Here is a 21,822-nt window from a genome sequence, read left to right on the forward strand (position 1 = left end):
ATTGCTTTTTGAATTGCACAGACCTTCAACAGATTAATTATAACTATTATTACAGGGCACATCAGCTACACATGATTATTTCTATCTAGGATGAAACAGATGCAAAATTTTTAAAAATTCAGTTCTAATACCCATCTCAATTTGGGCTTAGTGGAGATGAGAACAGAGAAGAATTTGTTTCAGTGCACTCAGCCTTTTTCAGATCCTAACTGTAATAAATAAAACAAATGATCCTATAGAATCAGTCACCTCCTTCCTCCCCACGAGGTTGTATTCATGCCAATCTAGCCATTTCTTCACAGAAACCTCAGCCCATCCACCATTTTGACAATTCTAGCTGTGGTTGTCTATATTTGCTTGCACCAAAGGTGAGGCATCCTCATAAGGGTAAGGAAGATTGGCAGTGGGGGAGGGAAGAGAATCCCATGCAATTCCAGACTGGACCCAGCATGTGCTCTAAAGAGAGGAGGATGCATTGGCTGAGAGGGGGGGACCCCTGGCCATTACTGCTCAGGTGGGTCACTTCAGCCCTGCTCTTTAAAAGAAAGTTTAGGATTTTCTTCTTTTTTTATATGAATATTTTTCTTATTTTAATACATTTTTACTTATAGTATATAAGAAAATTAAGAAAATTGGAAAATATCTAAAGTATTCAGAATTGGTTTTCTTGTGCTTGGAGTCCTTGGTCAACACCTTCCCTGGTTTTCACTCAGATGTTTCACTGCTGCCAAGTGTGAACAGGGACAGAATAATGAAGTAAGAACCAAGTGTCATGTAGCTCCATTTCTAGGAAGTGAATTCTGACCCCAAAGACAGAGGTCTAGACCCATTCATAGGAGGTGGGAAGGTGTATTGGAAGAATACACATTTTAGAGACAGGTGGACCTGGCTTCAAAGCCCAGCTCTGCCTCTTTAGAAGGTATTAACTGACCTCTCTGAGCCTTAGTTTCACTAGTTATAAATGTTGAAGTAGTGTAATAATAGCTTTTAAAGTTTCTAACTCAAAATATCATACCCCTACTATCTCATTAAACTAAGTTTCCCCCACTGTTCTCTTTATGCACAAATATATCCCAGTAACCCATAGGTCGTGCTATGCTATTTGGCTATTGGTTCACATCTAATTTGTCTTTCTACCCAATCAGATTTTTTCCAAGTGTGGACATGATTTTGTACACAAACACAATTATAATGACTCTTCTGACCAACAGGCCCTCAATCTGGTCTCTGGGCATTCCTGCTTAGCCCTTCTTAGGTTTCTAAGGGGGGTGTCAAAGATGGTTGAATCCCTTTTATCTGCTCCTCCTCATTGAAGCACAATTACAAGCTCTGGAAATAATGCAAGAGATATCCAAAGAAAAACTTTGAATGAGAGAAAAAGATGAATTTGTTAGGGATCCCAGGACTGGAGGAACAACATAGAGGCAGGGTATCTTAAGTTCCCCAGCCAACAAAAGAAAGCCATCCAGACTTGGCATTTTCCATCTCCCATCCTACCAATGGAAAGCAGCCCCAGGAAGCTGATTCCTCCCCCACATTAAAGAGGAGTCCCTCTGACTACCTTCAGTGTGCTCAATACCACTAGCCATTGGGTATCCCACAAACAATAAGCAGACAGGCAAAATATTCTTCCTTGACAGAGAATAGAATCTATGAACTTGGAGACAGAACAATACAATTCACTCAATATGAACAACAGAGAGAAAAATAGCCTGGCATAAATGAACGGAGCACCAGGGAGTATGAGACTCTAAAAAAGATTCAACACTTGTACCATCAGAGTCTGAGAAGTCTGAGACAGTAGGCTGGAAGAGGATTTGAAGAAAAAATGGCTGAAAACTTCCCAAACTGGGCAAAGGGCACAAAGGAACAGATCCATGAAGATGAGAAAACCCCAAACAGGATAAGCCAAAAGAAAGCCATGTCAACATGCCATAATTAAACCTTTGAAAACGAAAGACAAAGAAAATATCTTGAAAGCACATCAAGCAACACATTATCTGTATGTGAACACCAATTCAAATGAGAGTGGACTTCTCTTCAGAGACCTTGGAGGCCAGAAGGAAGTGGCATAATATTTTTAAAGTGCTGAAATGAAAAGATGTCAATCACAAATTCTTTATCTGGTAAAAGTATCCTTCAGGAATAAAGAAGAAATAAAGACATTCTGAGACAAAAGAGGACTGAAGGAATGTGTTGTTACTGGACCCACCCCTAAAGACTGGTTGAAGGAAATTCTTCATGTAGAAATGATTTTTAAAAAAAATATGGATCACCAGGAAGGAAGAGGAAACAAAGGAAAAAGTAGAAATATAGGTACATGAAATAGATTATTCTTCTCTTCAGGAGTTTTGCAAATTGTGTAGTAAAGATTTTACCTTACCTAAAGAGAAGTCCGGCCTTTGTACTTGGCCCCTGGAGGTAATCTCTAAGTCTTTGGAATGTCCTACCTGACAAGAGTGCTTTTGTTTACCTGGGACCTTGGGTCACATCAGACAGCCTATGCTAAAGGTGATTTATGGCAGGGGGCCTTGGGAACTTGGTATCAGCTCAACTTCTGCAGGAGCTGGAGACTAAGGTCAGCCATCCGGCTTACATAACCAAGTCTCAATAAAATCTCTGGGCCCTAAAACTCAGATGAGCCTTCCTGATTGACAATACTCTGTGAATATTGACATACAACATCACTAGGAGAAGTTAGAGTTCTCCATGACTTCACTGGGAGATAACAACTGGATCCCACACTCACCTGGACACACCTGGACTCCACCCCAAGTACCTCTTTTCTTGGTTGAATTTAATTTGTATCATTTTGCTTCAATAACCACTAACTGTGAGTATAATAGTCTTTAGTATGTTCTGTGAGTCTTTCTAGCAAAATATCAGGTCTCCCACAGTCTTGGAAGTGCCCAAACTAGCAGTTAGTGTAATAAGGAAATGTGGTCTCAGGAACCGGCAAATCTGGAGTCAGTGTCAGAAGTTGGGGACTCCTGGCTGCACAAATCATAGTAGAGGATTGACACAAAAATTATAACACCATCTTATACTCAAGATAATAATATTTAAAAATGAGGAAGGCAGAGAGGCATAAATAGTGCTCAGGTTTCTAAATCTCACTCAAAGTGTCTATACTGCTAGCAATCGACTGCTATAAGCCACATATGTATGACACTCAGAGAAACACCACTATAAAAACAAGATAAAGAGATACACTCAAAGACATCAGAAATAAAGATGTAACCCTAACAAGTGTCCATGTAGCCCACAGGAAGAAGGTAAAAGAGAAATAGGAAAACAAGCAAAACAAAAAAGAGAAACAAAGAAAATAAGCAAATAATTAAATGGCAAACTTAAACACTAACATATAAGCATTTACTTTAAGTATATTTTTTTGATAGAGACAGAGCATGAGCAGGGGAGGGGCAGAGAGAGAGGGAGACACAGAATCCAAAGCAGGCTCCAGGCTCTGAGCCATCAGCACAGAGCTCGACACAGGGCTCAAACTCACAAACCATAAGATCATGACCTGAGCTGAAGTCGGACGCCCAACCGACTGAGCCACCCAGGTGTCCCTGCATTTACTTTAAGTACAAACGGTCTAAATATATCAGTTAAAAGACAGAGATTGGCAGAGTAGATTAAAGAAAAAAAATAATGACCAATTTATATGTTGATTCCAAGAAACTCACTTCAAATTCAATGACATAAGTTGAAAATAAAAGGATCGGAAAAATATATTTCATTAAAACATTAATATAGAAATCAGGAGTGGCTACATTACTGTTTGAGAAAGTGGACTTCAGAGCAAAAAAAAATTACCGGAGAAGGAGACATTACAAAATAATCTACCAAGAAGACATAATGATAGTAAATATATATGCACCAAAATCAAAGTCTCAAAATACATGAATCAAAACTGATAAAGCTGACAAGAGACATAGAAAATTCATAGTTGCAGACCTCAACATCACCTTCTCAGCAACTGACAGAACTAGTGGACAGAAAATCAGTATGGATATAAAATATCTGGACCACACTATCTAATCTACAGAATCTAGTTGCCATATATAGAACATTCCATCCGACAAATAGAAAATACACATTTTTTAAAACTCTTATAGAATATTTACCAAGATATATCATAAAAACGGGCCGTGAAATAAAACTCAGCAAATTTAAAAGAAACTGTACAGTTCTCTAACCATAATGGAATCAAACTACAAATCAATAACATAACGACAGCAGGAAAATCCTTAAAATTGGAAAATGGAAATTAAACAAAATGCTTTTAAATAATCCATAGATCAAAGAAGATGTCTCAAAGGAAAAATTTAAAGACACAGAATTGAATGGAAATGAAAATACAAAATACAAAATACAAAAAAAAAAAAGTGAAATGCAGTTAAAGCAGTACTGTGAGGGAAATTATAGCACTAAAAGTTTTCATTAGAAATGAGGAGAGGGGTGCCTGGGTGGCTCAGTCAGTTAAGCAACTGGCTTTGGCTCAGGTCATGATCTCATGGTTTGTAAGTTAGATCCCCATGTCCAGCTCTGTGCTGACAGCTCAGAGTCTGGAGCCTGCTTCAGATTCTGTGTCTTCCTTTATCTCTGTCCCTTCCCCACTCATGCTCTGTCTCTCTCTGTCTCTCAAAAAATGACTAAATATTAAAAAAAGTTAAAAACAAAGAAAAAAGAGAAAGAAATGAGAAGAGGTCTTGAAACAATAATCTACATCCCTACTATAAACAAACTAGAAGAAGAATAGCAAGATAAAGCCAAAACAAACAAAGTGTAGGAAATAATAAAAAACAGGTATCAATGAAATGAAAAATAGGAAAATAATAGAGAAAATCTATGAAATAAAAAACTGATTCTTTGGAAAAAAATCAATAATATTTAAAAAATCTCTAGCAAGATTGATGAAAATAAAAAGTGTGAAGATATCAATTACCAATATCAAGAATGAAATGGGATACATCACTACAAATCCTGCAACCATGGTAAAGATAACAAGGGAATGCTATGAACACTTTGTGCTCATAAATTGAAAACCTTCCATAAATGTCCTTTCCTTGAAAATAACAAACTACCAAAATTCAACTAAGGTAAAACAGCTAATTTGAATATACCTCTCACTTTTAAAGAAATAGAATTTGCTATTAAAAGCATCCTGAAAAAGAAATCCTTAGGCTCAGATGTATTTAGGGTCCTCAAGACCACACCGAGGATAACGAGTGGGACTCATGGGACCCAGCATATTGTACTCATGGTTAAGATTTATTACAGCAAAAGGATACAGAGTAAAATCAACAAAGGGACAAGTAGTTGGGGTGAATTCTAAGGAAACCAAGTATAGGCTTCCAAGAGTCACTTCCCAGTGGAGTCAAACAGTTCTTAATTCCTCCAGCAAAGAGTTATGATACCACATGTGAAGTTCACCTGAGCCTAGATCGCCAGGATTTTTTTTATCAGAGTTGCTCATCTAGGTACATAGTGCCCGTGTGACTGACCATAGTCACTAAAATTCCAGATGCCCGGAAGGAAAGTAGTAGTTTAACACAAACCACACCACACTGTTTAGGGAGTGCTCTTAGCAGTTAGGGAAAGGGGTACATAACTTTGGGGAACTATTTACCACCCAGATTTCCAGACACCAGCCAAGAGTCAACCTTGCAAGCAGGTCTTACAAGGATCACAGCCTTAGGTCTGCAATGTTAACTATTTTCTGCACACTGGAGAATTCCAAAAAACAACTAAAGGAAAATTAAAACCAACTTTACACCATCTCTTCCAGAAAATACAAGAGAAGGGAACACTTCCTGGTTCATTTTTTGAGGCCAGTATTATCTTGATACCAAAACCAGGGACATAGTACAAAAGAAAGAAAACTATATAGAACAGTATTTCTCATGAACTTAGATACAAAATCCTCAACAAAATATTAGCAAACTGAATCCAATAATGTATAAAAGTAATTGTATATCAGGACCAAGTGGGATTTATTACAGCTATGCAAAGGCTGGTTCAACATTTGAAAATCAATGAAGGAGTCTATCATACCATAATCAAAAATCATATGATCATATCAATTGATGTAGGAAAAAAATAACCCCCTTTTATGATAAAACCTTTTAGCAAGATAAAAAATGAAGGTGAATTATAGCAACTTAATAAAGAGCATCTACAAAAAACGTATGGCCTGAAACATACTTAATGGTAAAACACTGGATGCTCTCCCTCCAAGATCAGAAATAAGGCAAAGATGTCTGCTCTTACTATGCTTATTCAGCACAGTACTGGGAGTTCTAGCCTCTGGAATTAGGCAAGAAAAAAAGGGAGAGGAGTAAAGATTGAAAAAAAGAAGCTATTTGCAGATGACCTAATTGTCTCTGTAAGAAATCCCAGAGAGTCATGTATAAACTGAACATAGAAACACAGTATCATTTACAATCATTTGGAAGAAGATGAAATGCTTAACAATAAGTGTAAAAATTACATATACAGTCTGTAGGCTGAAAAAGATTTTTAAATGTTTTATTTATTTTTGAGATAGAAAGAGACCGAGTGTGAGTGGGGGAGGGGCAGAGAGAGAGGGAGACACAGAATCCGAAGAGGCTCCAGGCTCTGAGCTGTCAGCACAGAGCCTGACACGGGGCTTGAACTCACAAACCATGAGATCATGACCTGAGCTGAAGTCTGATACTTAACTGCTGAGCCACCCAGGTGCCCCTGTAGACTGAAAAATTTTTAAATGCTGATAAAAGGAAGTGAAGAAGTTCATAAACTGGAAGACTCAACATAGCAAAGATGTTAATTCTACCTAAACTGACCTATGGTTTTAAGAGAATATCTATCAAAATCAGCAAGGCAACTCTAAAAAAATTATTTATTTATTTTGAGAGAGAGAGAGAGAGAGAGAGAGAGAGAGAGGTGGAGGGAATGCGTGCATACAGGGAGGGGCAGAGAGAGTGAGGGAGAAAGGAGAATCACAAGCAGGCTCTGCACCGACAGCCAAAATCGAGTTAGATGCTTAACCAACTGAGACACCCAGAGGTCCTGACAATGTAATTTTTTATAGAAATAAAGAAGTTTACTCTAAAATTTATATGGAAAGGCACAGACCTTAGAAAACTAGGTAAAACAATCCTGACAAAGAATAGAGAGGGGAGGCGGGAATCAATCTTTCTGATAGTAAGTCCTACTCTCTAGCTATGCTAATCAAGACTTGTGAGGAATGGGTGGGAGTTAAACATATAGATCAAAGGAAAAGAGTACAGAGCCTGGAAACAGACCCACAGAAATACTCCCGAGTGGTCTTAGAAAAGGTACAATGGCCATTCGATGGAGGAAGGATAGCTTTCCAACAAGTGGTATTGAACAAACGGACATCAATAGTCAGGAATACACACACAGACTGACCTAAATCTGGGATCATAAAAAATAACCAAAATGGATCATGGATTTAAAGGTAAAAATAACCACGGGGCACCAGGTGGCTCAGTTAGTTAAGTGTCAGACTTTGGCTCAGACCAAAGTTCAAGCCCTGAGTCACTGTAAGTGCAGAGCCTGCTTCCAGTCCTCTGCCTTCCTCTCCCTCTGCCCCTCCCATGTGCGTTCGTTCACTCTCTCTCAAAATAAATAAACATTAAAAAAAATAAAGGTAAAAAAAGATAAAACCTGTAGAGAAAATTGGATAAAATGTTCAGGATCTAGGGCTAGGCAAATAATTTTTAGGCTTGAGGTCAAAAGCCCAAATCATGAACATATTGATAAATCATGGACATATTGATAAATTGGGCCTTATGGAGCTTAATAACCTTTTGTTATAGAAAATTTTCTATAAAGAGGATGAAAATACAAACTACAGATGGAGAGAAAATATTTGCAAACAACATATCTGGCAAATGATTAGTATCTAGAATATATACAAAGAACTCTCAAAACCTGACAGTAAGAAAAAGAACAATCCAATTAGTCCTAGGACATGAAGAGATATTTCACTGAAAAGGATATGCAGAAGATATGCATTTAAAAAGTAAGAATGTTCAATACCATTAGCTAGCATGCTCTGCTAAAAACACTAATGTTCATAGCAGTTTTACTTAACAGCCAAATCTTGGATCAGCCCAGATGCACTTCAACAGGTGAATGGTTAAGCTTCCTGGAGTACTTACAAACTCTGGCTTGGATGAATCTCCAAGGGAATTATTCTGGGTAAAAAAGAAAATCCATCCTGAAAAATCACAAACTGTATTATTCCATTCATATAATATTTTTGAAATGACAAATTTTTAGAAATAGAGGCAGATTAGTGGTTGTCAGGGGCTTGGAGAGATGTGGGTGTGGTCATAAAAGGGCAACAATAGGGAACCTTGAGGTGGTGGAAATGCTCAGTGTCTTGACTGGGGTGGTGGATGGATGAACCTACAGGTGATAAATTGCATGAAATTAAACACATGCTATGCCACTGACATGCACATTCACACACACTCACAGGAGTGCAAGTAAAATTGGAGAAATGTAAATAAGATCAGTGGGTTCTATCAATGTCAGTATACTGGTTGTTGTATTATACTACAGTTTTGAAAAATGTTGTCATGGGGGGGAAACTGAGTAAAACATGCATTAAGTCTCTTAACACACATGAAGTCACAACTGCATGTGAATCTACAATCATCCCAATAAAAATTTCAATTAAAAAAAAAGAATACATAGCCTTCCCTACTAAAATATTGTGTTTGGGTAGCTCTAACAAGATCCCTGTGTCTTCAAAGACAGAGAATTTCCTGTACCCTACACTTCTACAATTAGAGGGCCATTCTGGTGGCTTTCTTGCTTAATACTGCTGGCCAAAGTTAAATTCAGGTTTTTTTTCCAAAAGCAAATGAAAGTAAAACAATTGAAGTTCCTCTCCACTTGGCATCTGCACATTACTATTGCTTTCTAAATCTTAATGGAAGAAGAGAATAGCAGTTTGATAAATCATGCCTAATATACCAGAAAACTCTAGGGGACCAAGCCCTCTGGCTCTGGCAAGTGCTAGTCGGGAACCCCCTAGTGGCTATCTGGCTGGTCTGCAGTTTCTCACAAGGCTCCTGGAAGCGCAGCAACTCCAATATCTGGAGGGCCACATAATGAATGATTTAGAGACTTTTTTTAATGGAGGCCCTACTTGAGTCCAAATTTAATGTAGTAGTGTGGGGCAACCAGGGTGAACCAAGAGGCATGTTTGGCTGGCTTGGCTTAGCTGATGTTGTGAGGCAGGAGCTTGCTCTGTTCTGCATCTGGGTCAGTGGGAGCTGCTGTGGCATGTCAGGGCTGGCACTTTCAGACCCTGGGCTCTAGTATAATTTTCCTCAATCAGGCAACATGTGGAAATTAGAATTGATGAAATTGTGTTGTAGCCTAGGCAAGCGGAGGTATCTAATACCTTCACCAAGCTGCACTGTGGCAATCCATTCAACCTCAGAGAGGAACATCTGAAGAGACAAATTGAAGTTCTTGACCAATACATTTAGTGGACATTGAATAGAGTTTACTGTTACTGGAAAATAATGAAGTGGAAAGGACATGGCGGGGGCAGTAGGGAAACTTTAGGACACGGTGTCAAACAAAAGATTCTGTTCCAGGAAGTCACCCAAGTGCCTCTGAAGAGCCTTCACCATTCTGTCTATCCACCCATTTTGGTGCATTCATCCCAGGATGCTATTTTGACCATAGGAAGCCAGATGGATCTGGCACAGGATGGAGAGGTGGAGGTGTTGGAAGGCAGCGGATGAGTCACTTAACACTTCCTCAGAAATAGTTAGAAGTGCTCAAATAAAGGAACCCCCCCCCCCCCCGAGATGGTGTTTTGAGCAGCTTTGGTAGTAGTGCTGTCTAGTGCTGTGTGTGTGGGCCAGTGTCTGGCATTATTATGCTGAATGAATCATAATTAGTGTACTATAAATTAAAGTTGAGACCAAATAGCCCATGAACTATAATGCAAAAGTCCTCTGGGATTACATTTTTACAAGATTTTAAACAAGCTTCCCACTCCTGCCCTCACCCTCCACACTGCTTAAACAAGGATAAAGTTGCCTTTCTAACCCAGAATTTCATAAAAAGGGAAACACTCAGTAGGAACCAAGTTCTACTAAGTGCAAAGTTCAAAAAAAAAGTCTAAAAAAAATCCAAAAAGTGGAAGTCCAAAAATATCCTGAAGAAACAATGGGTAAGACATAATCTCTGTCATCAAAATGTTATAATGCAGTTGGGAAGATGCATCACATACACAAGAAAAGTTAACTAGAAATACAGGGAAGTGGAAATGCTCCACATATGCCATAACCAGCAAACAGGTACACAGGGAGATGAGGTAGGGATCATTCCTTCACAGAAGGCCAGGGAGGGAGGTGGGTTTGTGGAGGGATATAAAGGAGTCATCAGTTAAGAAGAAGAAATAGAGCAGTACAGAGAGTAACCGCTTGAGCAAAGAGGCAAAGGCAGTGATCAGTTAGGAACGGTGGTGTTGGCCGTGTGTGGCAGAAACCCAGCACGTGGCTTAATCTGATTGGAGTATTAATTTTCTTATATAATTAGTCTCAAGGTGGGCAACTCCAGCTCAGCTTGGGTACCTACATTCAGTGCAAGAAAGGGTGCAGTGCAGAGGCGGGTCCCAGTGGAGTCTGCCCCCTTTCATGAAGCTGCTAAGGAAACATTACCCAGAGACCTCTGCATCCTCCCAGAAATGTGTTCATGTGGTCTTACCCACCCACACAAGCTGGAAGCACTAGCTGTGCACACTATCACCCAGAAGCTCTATTGGTAAAGAAGATGCAGAGACTGGATGGTGGGCAGACACAGGTAGAAAAGGTCAAGGCATGTTGCGATGTTAACACTGGAGTGGAGTAAAAGTCTGTACAATGGTTTCTGTGTGGTGCAGTCCATTGTTTTCCAATTCTTCATACATTTCCTTTCATTATGGCAAGAGATTGGTGTGTAACATACGGGGTACATTTTATCGATCAGAAGCTTCACGTGGTTATTGATTGTCCCTTCTCCTTTTCCAGGTCAGAAGGGGCCCCTCTTGTCTAGAATGTACCTTCAAGTGTTTCCACTGCACACCTTTACAGTCTCAAGAACTTTGGCCAAAGGCTCTGATTATGTCCTGACTTTGTCAATATGGCCTCAGTTTACTGATACTTGCGCCTCTGTTCCCTGCAATATCTCCCACTTCTTCAAGTACTTCTGGGAGGTGTCAGGAGAATTTTAAGATGAACTTATGAATCCTCCCACGGTTTCCATGTTGCTCTCCCAAGTGACCAGCATGTTTTCACTCATCACTGCCCTTCTAGGTACTGTAGTTTCTCATGCTTTCATGATAGCCAACCCAGGACACACAGCTGTACTTATGCTCTATTGTGGCGGGGGGGAAGCAGCCCTTTCATTCTTACAGCCCCTTTCAGTCTATATGTCTGGTGATGGATTTATGATGGTAGATTAATAAGTGATTTTTTTAATGTTTATTTATATTGGAAGAGAGAGAGTGTGCATGCCCTCATGAGTAGGGGAGGGGCAGAGAGAGAAAGAGAGAGAAAATCTCAAGCAGGCTTTGCACTGTCATTGCAGGGCCTGATGCAGGGCTCGATCTCACAAACTATCAGATCATAACTTGAACAAAAATCAGGAGTCAGAACTTAACCGAGGCACCCAGGCCCCTAGTAAGTGATTTCTTATAAATAGCACATATCAAAATTATATAGTAAGTGAAACAATACAAGAGAACATCGTGTCAGGATGAGTTGGGTTATGTTTCAATAACACATTTGCCAAAAATCTCATGGGTTTGAAACAGTAAGAGTTTATTTATCAACTACTCAAACTACTCAACTCAAAGTGGAGGAGGATTCAGAGTTGTGCTCAGTTAATTGTACAGAAACAATTTAACCATCTACCCTGAATCATAACTTCCCTTTAATGACTCAGGTTTTGTTATGAGCTCAGTCTTGGTAAACCTGGCTTATTTCCCACTGAGAGTTAGTTTCTCATAAGAAATCCTTTGGTAACTCCTGAATAGAGACCTCAACACTGCAGTGTGTAGTGAAAGGTTAGAGATCATGCTGACATGTCTGGTATACAGATAAGCTAAATCATTTTAAACCAATCTATTCTTTCACTCAATAACTAGTCTTTATTTGGTTCCAGGTGCTGGCCTTTGTAATAAATACACAAAGAAGATCCTAAGAAAACATGATCATTGACCCCAAAAAGCTAACAGATTGGGGTCCACTTCCTCCCCACCTGCTCTTTTCCATCTATCCCTTGGATCTAATTTTTCTCCCTGAGATTATACGAAAATACTAGTGTAGAATTTGGAGGCTCCTTATTTGCCCCAAAGCAGACACCCTTCCGTTTCCCCAAACCTGAAACCTTGGATTAGTCATATTGCCCCTGTTTCTCTAACTTTCACATCTAATCTTCAAATCCTTCTGAGTTTTTTTTTGGGGGGGTGATTTTTTCTATTCTTTCCAAACCCCAAACCATTAACTCATAATTTCATAGTTGACTCATTGCATTAAATTCTAACAGGTCTTCTCTCCTCAGTCTATAGTGTTTCTCTTTTCCAGATCATTTAATATAAAGCCCCCAAACAATTATTTTTAATGCTTTACACCACTGGCTTTCAAAGTCCCTCACTAATGTCTCCTTACCACGTATCATTTTCTTATCCCCTTAGGGGAACGCTCCCTCTGTCCACACTGATCTTCTTGTCTTCTGCACATTCCTTGCTCTTTCCTACACTTCCTCATGTGCCAATATTTTCATCTAGTGTATATTCTTTTCACTTTTCTACTAATCCTTGTCTTTGTTTCCTATGAAGCCCAGCTGGAAACACCATCCTCCACTGATTGATTTCTCCCATCTCCTTATTCCTTGGCCACAGCACGAGCATGCAATTTGAAGTATATTATTGTGCATTTGTTGAGATGCCATTTTATATAAATATTTAACATTGGTTTCCCATGGTGTTTTTTCTTTCCTGTGTTGGGGAAATAAATATGTCTCCCATTAATTTTTAGTCTCATGTTATACTTGGTGCAACACAGTTAACTCAGCAGGCTTTGAATTAGTGTTATTGACTGATTGATTGAAACATTTGACTCAGTCTACAGTCTAACCCCTTTTGTTCTGTTTTCTTAGTGAGTCCTCAGTTAGCTAGAACATGATGGCCCTTCAGTTGTGACTTCAGTTCCCTCAAAGGTGAGTTAACTTCACACAGAGAAAAGGTCTGTTATGTGCCCACCTGGTGTGCTTCCCTTTTCCAACAATCGCTATAAAGAAAGTCATCTTAGAAACCTTGTGTAAGGGAGTGTATGAGAGTCAGCATAAGTCCATTGCTCCTATTAGATGTATGGTTTGAATACATCTTGTGATGGATTTATGATGATGGATTAGTAAGTGATGTCTATAAATAGCACATTTTAAAATTATATAGTGAGTAAGACAATACAAGAGAACATGGTGTCAGGATAGGTTGGGTTATGTCTCATTGACACATATGCCAAAAATCTCAGAGGTTTAAAACGGTAAGGGTTTACTTTTCAACCACACAACTTCCACTGAATGATGTGTGACTCTTAGAGCAACCATCCTCTACGTCGTGACTCAGTAACTCAAGATGCTGCCACCATCTTGTAATGCTTTTCCCAACAATCGCCAAAGCTAAGGAAGAGAGGGCTGGAATGTTAAGCACTGGCTTCTAAGTGCTTTGACTCAGAAGGGACACAAATCAATTCCATTCATAGCCTATTGGCTAACATGTCACATGGCTCTACCTAATAATAAGAATGTGGATATTTGGTGCAAGTAAATATCTCTCTCCAGATACAATTTTGCTTCAAAGAACTGACACAGATGTCAAAGTTATCTAATAATCTTGGCTTGGCTGAAGACTAGAACAATATGCTCCATATATCCTTCCAAAATAGTACAGCTGGCCCTTGAGCAATGTGGGGGTAAGGCGATCTGACCCCTTGCATAGTTGAAAATCTGTGTATAACATTTTACTTTTCCCAAATTTAACTACTAATACACTGGTGTTGACCAGAAGCCTTGCCAATAACATAAACAGTCAATAAACACGTATGTTGTATGTAATATGTATTACATACTGTAGTCTTTCAATGAAGTAAGCTAAAGAAACTGTTATTAAGAAAATCATGAGAAAATACATGTACAGTATTGTATTTATTGAAAAATATGCATGTTTATAAGTGGATCAACACAATTCAAACCCATGTTGCTCAAGGATCTACTGTACTTGTAACCACAATTGCTCCCCCAAAGAATAACAAAACTTATGTGGAGTTATGGTAAAGAATACTGGCTAAAGATAATAATTAATTCTTGCTTGATCAACTTTTTGTTCCCTAAATAAATCATGACACTCAGTGCTGTCAAGCATGGCCTTACTCTGACAGTAATGACATTTTCTTTTCATCATTCTTTGTGTCCACAATAAATGCTCTATGAGAAGTGGGAGTGTTTTTTTTTTATGGTGCAGAGGGTTTTCTTATTTATGAAATTAAAAACTTCTTATTGAATTTTATCTCTTTCAAAGGAATATATATACATATATATCTATCTCTATCTCTATCTCTATCATCTATCTATATCTATCTATCTATCTATCTATCTATCATCTATCTATCTAGCTAGCTATCTAGCTATCTATATATCTGGAAGGCTTATTGTTCCATATCCCCCATTCAGATTCCTACTCCCTATTTTAACTGTTCAGTTGTGGTTTTTTTTGAGGATATATTTTCAAACATATAAACAGCCAACTTATACTTCTATTTCTTGATTGTCTCCCCTAGGTTTGAATGTATGCATTAAATTACTATCATTGGAGATGAAGACTGGGAGCTCAAAGTCACCTACTTTTTTCACATGTACTGTCTTGCTTGCCCCTACATCCCAATAAAATTATAAATAGTGCTTAGTAAATTATCAGAATTTGTATTATTATGACCACAGAAACACTGTTTATAACCAAACCAAGTAGTACGGTCTAATATTTCTTTTAATGTCCAACTTTATTTTTTCCCGGAGTTTGTAATTGACTTACTTTTAATTATTTTTGCCCCTCTGGTTTTCTGTTTCACTATCAATAATTCATTCCCATTCAACCAAAGACTTCCCTTTCATCCCTTCAACAACCTTTACCGGATTCATTTTCTAGAAGAGAACCTACAGAAGATCTCTGTGCCTCATCCTACTATCCTCTCTTTCTTACCTCCAGGGCTGGGAGCTTACAAACTACATTTTTCCAACTCCTTTGCTAGCTGAATTCTACTGAAGTCCGCCAACTGGAGCCATTCACAGAAATTAGAAGGTGTGAAAAGCTAGAAGTCATTATGTTTATGGCAGGCCCTCTCTCGGCAACAGTGTCAGAGATTCCAACTCAGTGACAGCAGAGGATGACTGTTGGCTCCTCCAATACTGCCAACAGTTCCAATACTACTACCAGCAGCTATAGATGAGTAGGTTCCTGTTGGGAGTAGCCAGCAGCTTGTGGAGCTGCCCACAACAGCATAGGGTGAGGGGTGTGGGCTACATGCACACTGGCTCCTACAGAGGGTGGTAGCAGCCTTCTGCAGTCCTGGATTTCTGGAAAAACCACTTTCCTCTTTTGCTCTTCCAGTCTTTATAACAATTTGGTAACCTAATTCCCCATATTAAATCTCCTTCATTTTGAAATACCTACAGTTGTTTCTGTTTTCTTCTTTAAATTTTTAAAAAAATTTTTTTAACGTTTTATTTATTTTTGAGACAGAGAGAGACAGAGCATGAACGGGGGATGGTCAGAGAGAGAGGGAAACACAGAATCTGAAACAGGCTCCAGGCTCTGAGCTGTCAGCACAGAGCCCGACGTGGGGCTTGAACTCATGGACCGCGAGATCATGACCTGAGCCGAAGTCGGATGCTTAACTGACTGAGCCACCCAGCCGCCCCTAAATTTTTTTTTTAATATTTACTTATTTTTGAGCAAGAGAGAGAGCACAAGTGGGGGAGAGGCACAGTGAGCCAGAGAAACAGAATCTGAAGGAGACTCCAGGCTCTGAACTGTCAGCACAGAGCCTGATATGGGGCTTGAACCCATGAGCTGTGAGATCATGATCTGAGCTGAAGTCGTTCACTTAACCAACTGAGCCACCCAAGTACCCCTCTGTTTTCTTTAGAAGCTGATGGATATAGCCGTGACTGTAAGAGCATAAGAGAGCAGGAAATAAAACACACAAGTAACTAGGTTTGTGAGTGTGCTTTGGTAATAAGCCTCTTTAGACCAGTACTATCCAACAGAAATACAGCATAAGACATATTAAAATTTTTTTCTAGCAGACACGTTTTTTAAAAATAAAAAGAATCAAGTGAAATTAATGATATATTTTATTTAACCCAACATACCCAAAACATTACCACTTCCACATGTAATATTAACAAGATATTTGACATTCCTTTTTTTCTTTCCTATAAATCTTTGAAATCCAGTGGGGTTTTTTTGCACTTAGAGCACATCTCCAGCAGACTAGCCACACCTGAATCTCAATATCTATGTGTGGGTAAGGCTCCTGTACTAGACTGTGCAATTTCACATCCATAGAGCTGATATGGCACCCTCACCTCCCATCAACCCCAAAACAGTCTGAAATGCAGTGATCTTGTGCCTCAAAACTCCGACCAGGAGGATTCCTCACACTGTGGGTTGCTGAGATCCCTGAACTGTGAGGAATGAGCAAGGACCAGACAGCAGTGCCCAGTGCCCCAGCCCTTTGCTTGGGTTGACGCTTTACTATCACCATCTTGAAATTCTTAACGATTTGTAAACAAGAGACCTCATGTTATCCTTTAGCACCAAGCCCCTCAAATTACATTGCTGCTCTGTCTTTTGGACAGATCTTGCAGTTTTCTTTCTATTTTAAAACAATTTTAATCTTTTGGTCTTTGTGTTTGACTTTCTGGGGGCTTCCCTATTCTAAACTTTCTATTCTAACTCTGCCTTTGAACCTTTCATCATTGATATCATATACATATTTTTTAATCTCCAAGAAGTCCTTTCAAACTTCTGAATATTCCTTTCTTCGTGGTATCTTCTCTTCAGGTATGTAGTATACACTTATTTCTCATTCTCCTGAGAGTATTATTGGTATTTTCTTGAAGTTTCCTTTTGTTTATTATATTTTCTCTAAGCTCCTTCTTCTTTCTGTTTTGTTTGGGCTCAATATTTTATAGTAGCAGTAAAAGTAGATGCATTTGGTTTGGAAAAGACTAAGGACTTTTATCCCCTGAGGTAAGTGAGAATGACAAGGTAGGAGATGATGCAAACATTTTAAGTGAGAAAGAGGCAACATTGGGGACACTCACATGAGGCAAACTTCATCTCCGGAAAGAAGAATTTGTCTTGCAAACTGTGAGGTATTGTAAGGGCAAGAGCTGAAGACAGGAAGGAAACATTTGGAATATCTGCAATGCAGGAGTCAACAAACGTTGAAAGCACTGAGTGGTAGTGAGGGCTCTTCTAAAGTCCAATAGGCGCAATTTGCTGCTGGCCCGGTCCCCAGCGTGGTGACCTCCCGTTAGTCTTGGCTCGATGAGGTGCTGGAAAAGAACACGCAGCTCGGGATGTCAGCCAAGATTAGGGTGAGGGGTAAAGAGGGGAGGAACGGAGGAGGGGTCAGAGTGTGAGACAGAAAGGGAGCCGGGGAGGATGAGGCACTGTGGGAGACCCTAGATGGAATCGTGTACCCCAGTTTTTTCAGGGAGTGAGGGGTCTGTTCTTCAAGCCCAAGGGATGATGAGCTGGTTGTGGTCAAGAGCATAGGAAAGTGAAACATTTCCCCGGTATGGAATCAGGAGGCATGGCTTCATATCCTGGCTTGGCTGGACATGGGAGAGGTCACTAGCACCCCGCTTCATGGCTGTGAATCCTGGAAGTTGGATTTTAATCTCCATGTCCCCGTCAGTTTCAAACCTGATAGTTCTAGAAGAGATTACAGCCAAGGAGGGAAATTTCAGTTACAACATATAACACTGGCCCTTTGGAGAGACCCCTTGGCTCATTTACAAGAAAAACTGAAGTATAAAACGCCTGGCAGCGCAGGGCCTGCTGCAGAGGCCTCTCCAACGGACAAATGTGGACCATTACATCACTCTCCCCGTCTCCCCACACAAGGCCCGCACCTGTTGACCACAACCACCAGATGGCGCTGTTGCTCTAAAATCTAGCGCATTCCCAAGCCTGGAGGTCCAGGGAAAACCTGACCTGAATCTAAAACTTCCTAATCACCACATTTGATTCAAAAGCAAAACAGCAGAAAAATGCTGTGCATCACAGAGAGGTCGGAGTATAGCCCCTCTTGGTATTCCGTGGCCCGTAGGCAAGTCATCGTGGTTATTTAAAGTTTGATTTTAGGAAAATGACTTCAAAATGCAAAGACTTTGGGGAGCAGGCGAGCCTGGGCCGGCGTTCCTCCCCGCAGTCCCCGACGTGGAGCTTTCCTGAAGCTGCAGCGGCGTGGCTGGCAGCGCTACGCGGAGGTGGCGAGCTCCGGGGACCCACGCAGCGTCTGTCTGCGCAGTGCCCAGATGGCAGGAGCTGCAGAGGCCTCCAGAAACCTGCGGCACTGTTGCATTTCTCCAACTCTGGACCGCCACCCTCCGTCACCGCCCAGCTCCTGGTCTGAAGCACATCTGGGGTCCGGCCACCCTGCACCCCGAGGGGCAATGCGCGGTGGCCTCGGGAGCTTGTGGCAAGGGAGGAGGTCCCTGTTGGGAGGCTCAGTCACCCGGGCGGGCCTAATCATACATACATTCGAGGGGTCCGGGGAGCCGAGGACGTGCTTCCCGTTGGTATTTTGGAGAATTACCAAGGCTCTTGGCCCCGCGGGCCAAGTCGCCTGCTCCTCCCAGGAGGCGTGTGCGCTTCTGGGCAGGTGGACGCGGCGGCCCTGCAGGCTGCGGCCTGAGCTGGGCCCTCCGGCTCTCAGGAGGCCTGAGCCGGCTCCGCGGCCCCTGCGCGTCCATCTGCGGGCTCAGGGTTCCCTCCCGGCGTGCGCCCTTTTCTACCTGCGAGCGCAGTGCTCGGCCTCCCCTCTGCGGCGGCGACTGCTTTAATGGCCCTTGCTCCTGCCGGGATCGTGTGCTCCGCCCGGATCTGGGCCGCGGACCTGCAAAGGCTGATGAATTTTTCATGGCGATTCACTCCGCTGTCGATCTGAAGGCAGTCTCTGGGGCAGGAGCCATTAAGGACCGACTGTGCGCGGGCAGCCCCTCCCCCAACCTCACTAATTACTGACCTGGGGGAGGGCCAGTGTTGGTCACACCCGTGCGCTTCTCTGTCCCTTTTGGCCTTGTTTGATTTTCCAAAGAAAGCTGGGGCTGGGGATTCCATGGAATGGGGCGTGGTGCAAGCGGTAAAAGGCTGAGTAGAGGCACCTGTTCAATTTAATCGCTTCAGTGGAGAGCCCCACCTGAGCTCGGCCCAGAAAAGGCACCTGTGGCTGCCCTCCGGGGAGAGATTCCCGAACGGGGGGAAATAGGACTTACAAAATAAGGGTGAAACCGTTGAATGAAACGTTGGAGGATATGTACCAAGGGCCTGTTAAGTAGGACTGACCATGAACAGCACAGGGTCCAGAGGAGGGAGGGGGAGGGACTAGGAGAGGTTGTGAAGGGAAGGGAAAAGAGCCCAGCACGGGGCCAAGTAAAGAGACAGGACTAGGACTGACTGGGTCCAATTTTGGGTGTGGGGTGGGAGAGAACACCAGTCAGACTATCCGAGGCACAGATGGGCCTTTCATGCCTCCGAAACTGGTATTTTCTTAAAGCCCCGCCTCCCCTGATTATATAACAGTTTGAAAATACAGATAGAGGAAAATCACTACCCAGAGAAAAACACTGCTTTTTGTTTTGTTTTGTGATGGTGGTGGTGGGGAGGTTTATTCAAGTTTTTTGCCTAGTTGTATGTTTAACAATACATATGTATATAACATACATAGTGTATATTAAAATTTTTACACTTAAGTACTAATAAACCACTTTCTGATTATATAAAGTAATACATATCTTTGTAAATTTTTGGAAAATAAGGGACCATATAAAGACAAAATTAAAAATCACCCAGATCCCAAGTACATTGTAATTCTTTTGTTGTGATTCCTTAAAATATTTTTTTCTGTGCATGTTTAGTTTAGTTGAGACCATATGATATTTATTAATTTTTACACATGGTTAATATATATGAGCATTACTAGAAGGCTCTGTGAAAAGGGTCTCCTTGAGGTTAGGAGCATCTCAAGGTTTCTGAGTGGTCCACTGAGCATCGCCCCCCCCCCCCCCCCCCCCCCCCCCCCCCCGCAAACACTTGAGGTGAGACAACCAGTGAGAGTTTGAGACTCACAGCATTCCAAAGTGTCAGGGAAGGTCTTCCTTCGTCGTCACAAATCATCCCAACTTCCCATCCCCCTGTGCTCTGGTTGTGGAGAGGGTTCAAACTGTGAAATCCCTTCTCAACCACCTACTCAGAAAAACTATGTAGACATTGCTTTGTAGATATCATTCTTTTTGGTGTCTTGCCCAAAATATTAATTTAATTAATTTTAACACCTGTTACAACGAAACAAAAATCCATCTCACATAAGAGTTTTCCTCTGAAACATTAAATGCAAAAGGAGGATGGACCAACATCCACAGAATTTTGAGGAAAAGGTGTTTGTGAACCAAGAATTTTGCTCTGTGTCAAATTTCTTCCACATTTAAAGCCAACTGAAAGACATTTTTATTAAATAAGAAAATACACCCCCAGGTCCATTTCCTGGGGAAAAAATCTTGAAGGGGATTTCCATTTCTATCTATGAAGGAGTAGTTTGTATCAGAATAACCCTCATGCTGAAGACTGAAAGCAGAATAAGATAAATGTAAAATAGTCTGAAAGCATCAAGGAGCAATCAAGGTTGCCAGGATTCAAAGGATCAAGATGCTAGACAAGAGACAAATGCATTGAAGTGAGTGAATCCTTTCTTTACAGTTGTTTTGTCCCCTTGGAGCATTTGCTGATTCAGGTCCTGTCGTGGGTACAGAACCCAGACAGAAAGTGGCAGCTCATAGCTTGCCACAGACAAAAAAAAAAAAAAAAAAAAAAATGGAGTTTAGAGTATAAGGTTGCCAGGACTTGATGGGCCATGAACACAGAGTAAAGGGAACCAAAGAGAGTTGAGTCTGCAGGCAATTTCTCTTCAAGGCATTTCCTGATTTCCAAGCTGTGCATGTGAAAAAATGAAAGGCCAAGAAACCAAACAAAAGCAGCTGCTAAGAGGCTTAAAAGCTGAGCAAAGATGCTGGTATGCTCCTGGGGTTGGGTGGACATAACTTTCAGTTCAGACCACCAAAGAGGAGGAGTCTTGTAAACACTTTGGACTGTCAGTTGAGACCCCAAAGATTAAGCCACGGGAGTAAGGGCAAACAGCCAGCGGGCAGCCTTCACAGAACATCCAACATGGGTTCAAAAGGGCCCAGTTCTTGCCAGGATGCAGGCAGATTGCTTTCATGTATTTTATCTTCTGCCACAAGCCAAGCAAAGCCTTTCTGGAGAAAGATAGCCTATTGCAGTGCAACAGTGTTTTGGTTCAACCCATATTTACAGCAAGAACTGGGAGACACAGAGACACTGGCTGGAAGGGTGGAGCAAAGGGGAGCTGCTGCATGGGGAAAGTCACCCTGATTCCCTGGAGGGTCATAAGATGCTCCTTCATGGCTGAGATGCGGTCTGTGTGGGAGGAA

The sequence above is a fragment of the Panthera tigris genome, chromosome B2 (assembly GCF_018350195.1).
Source record: "Panthera tigris isolate Pti1 chromosome B2, P.tigris_Pti1_mat1.1, whole genome shotgun sequence".
In the NCBI taxonomy this organism is placed as follows: Eukaryota; Metazoa; Chordata; class Mammalia; order Carnivora; family Felidae; genus Panthera; species Panthera tigris.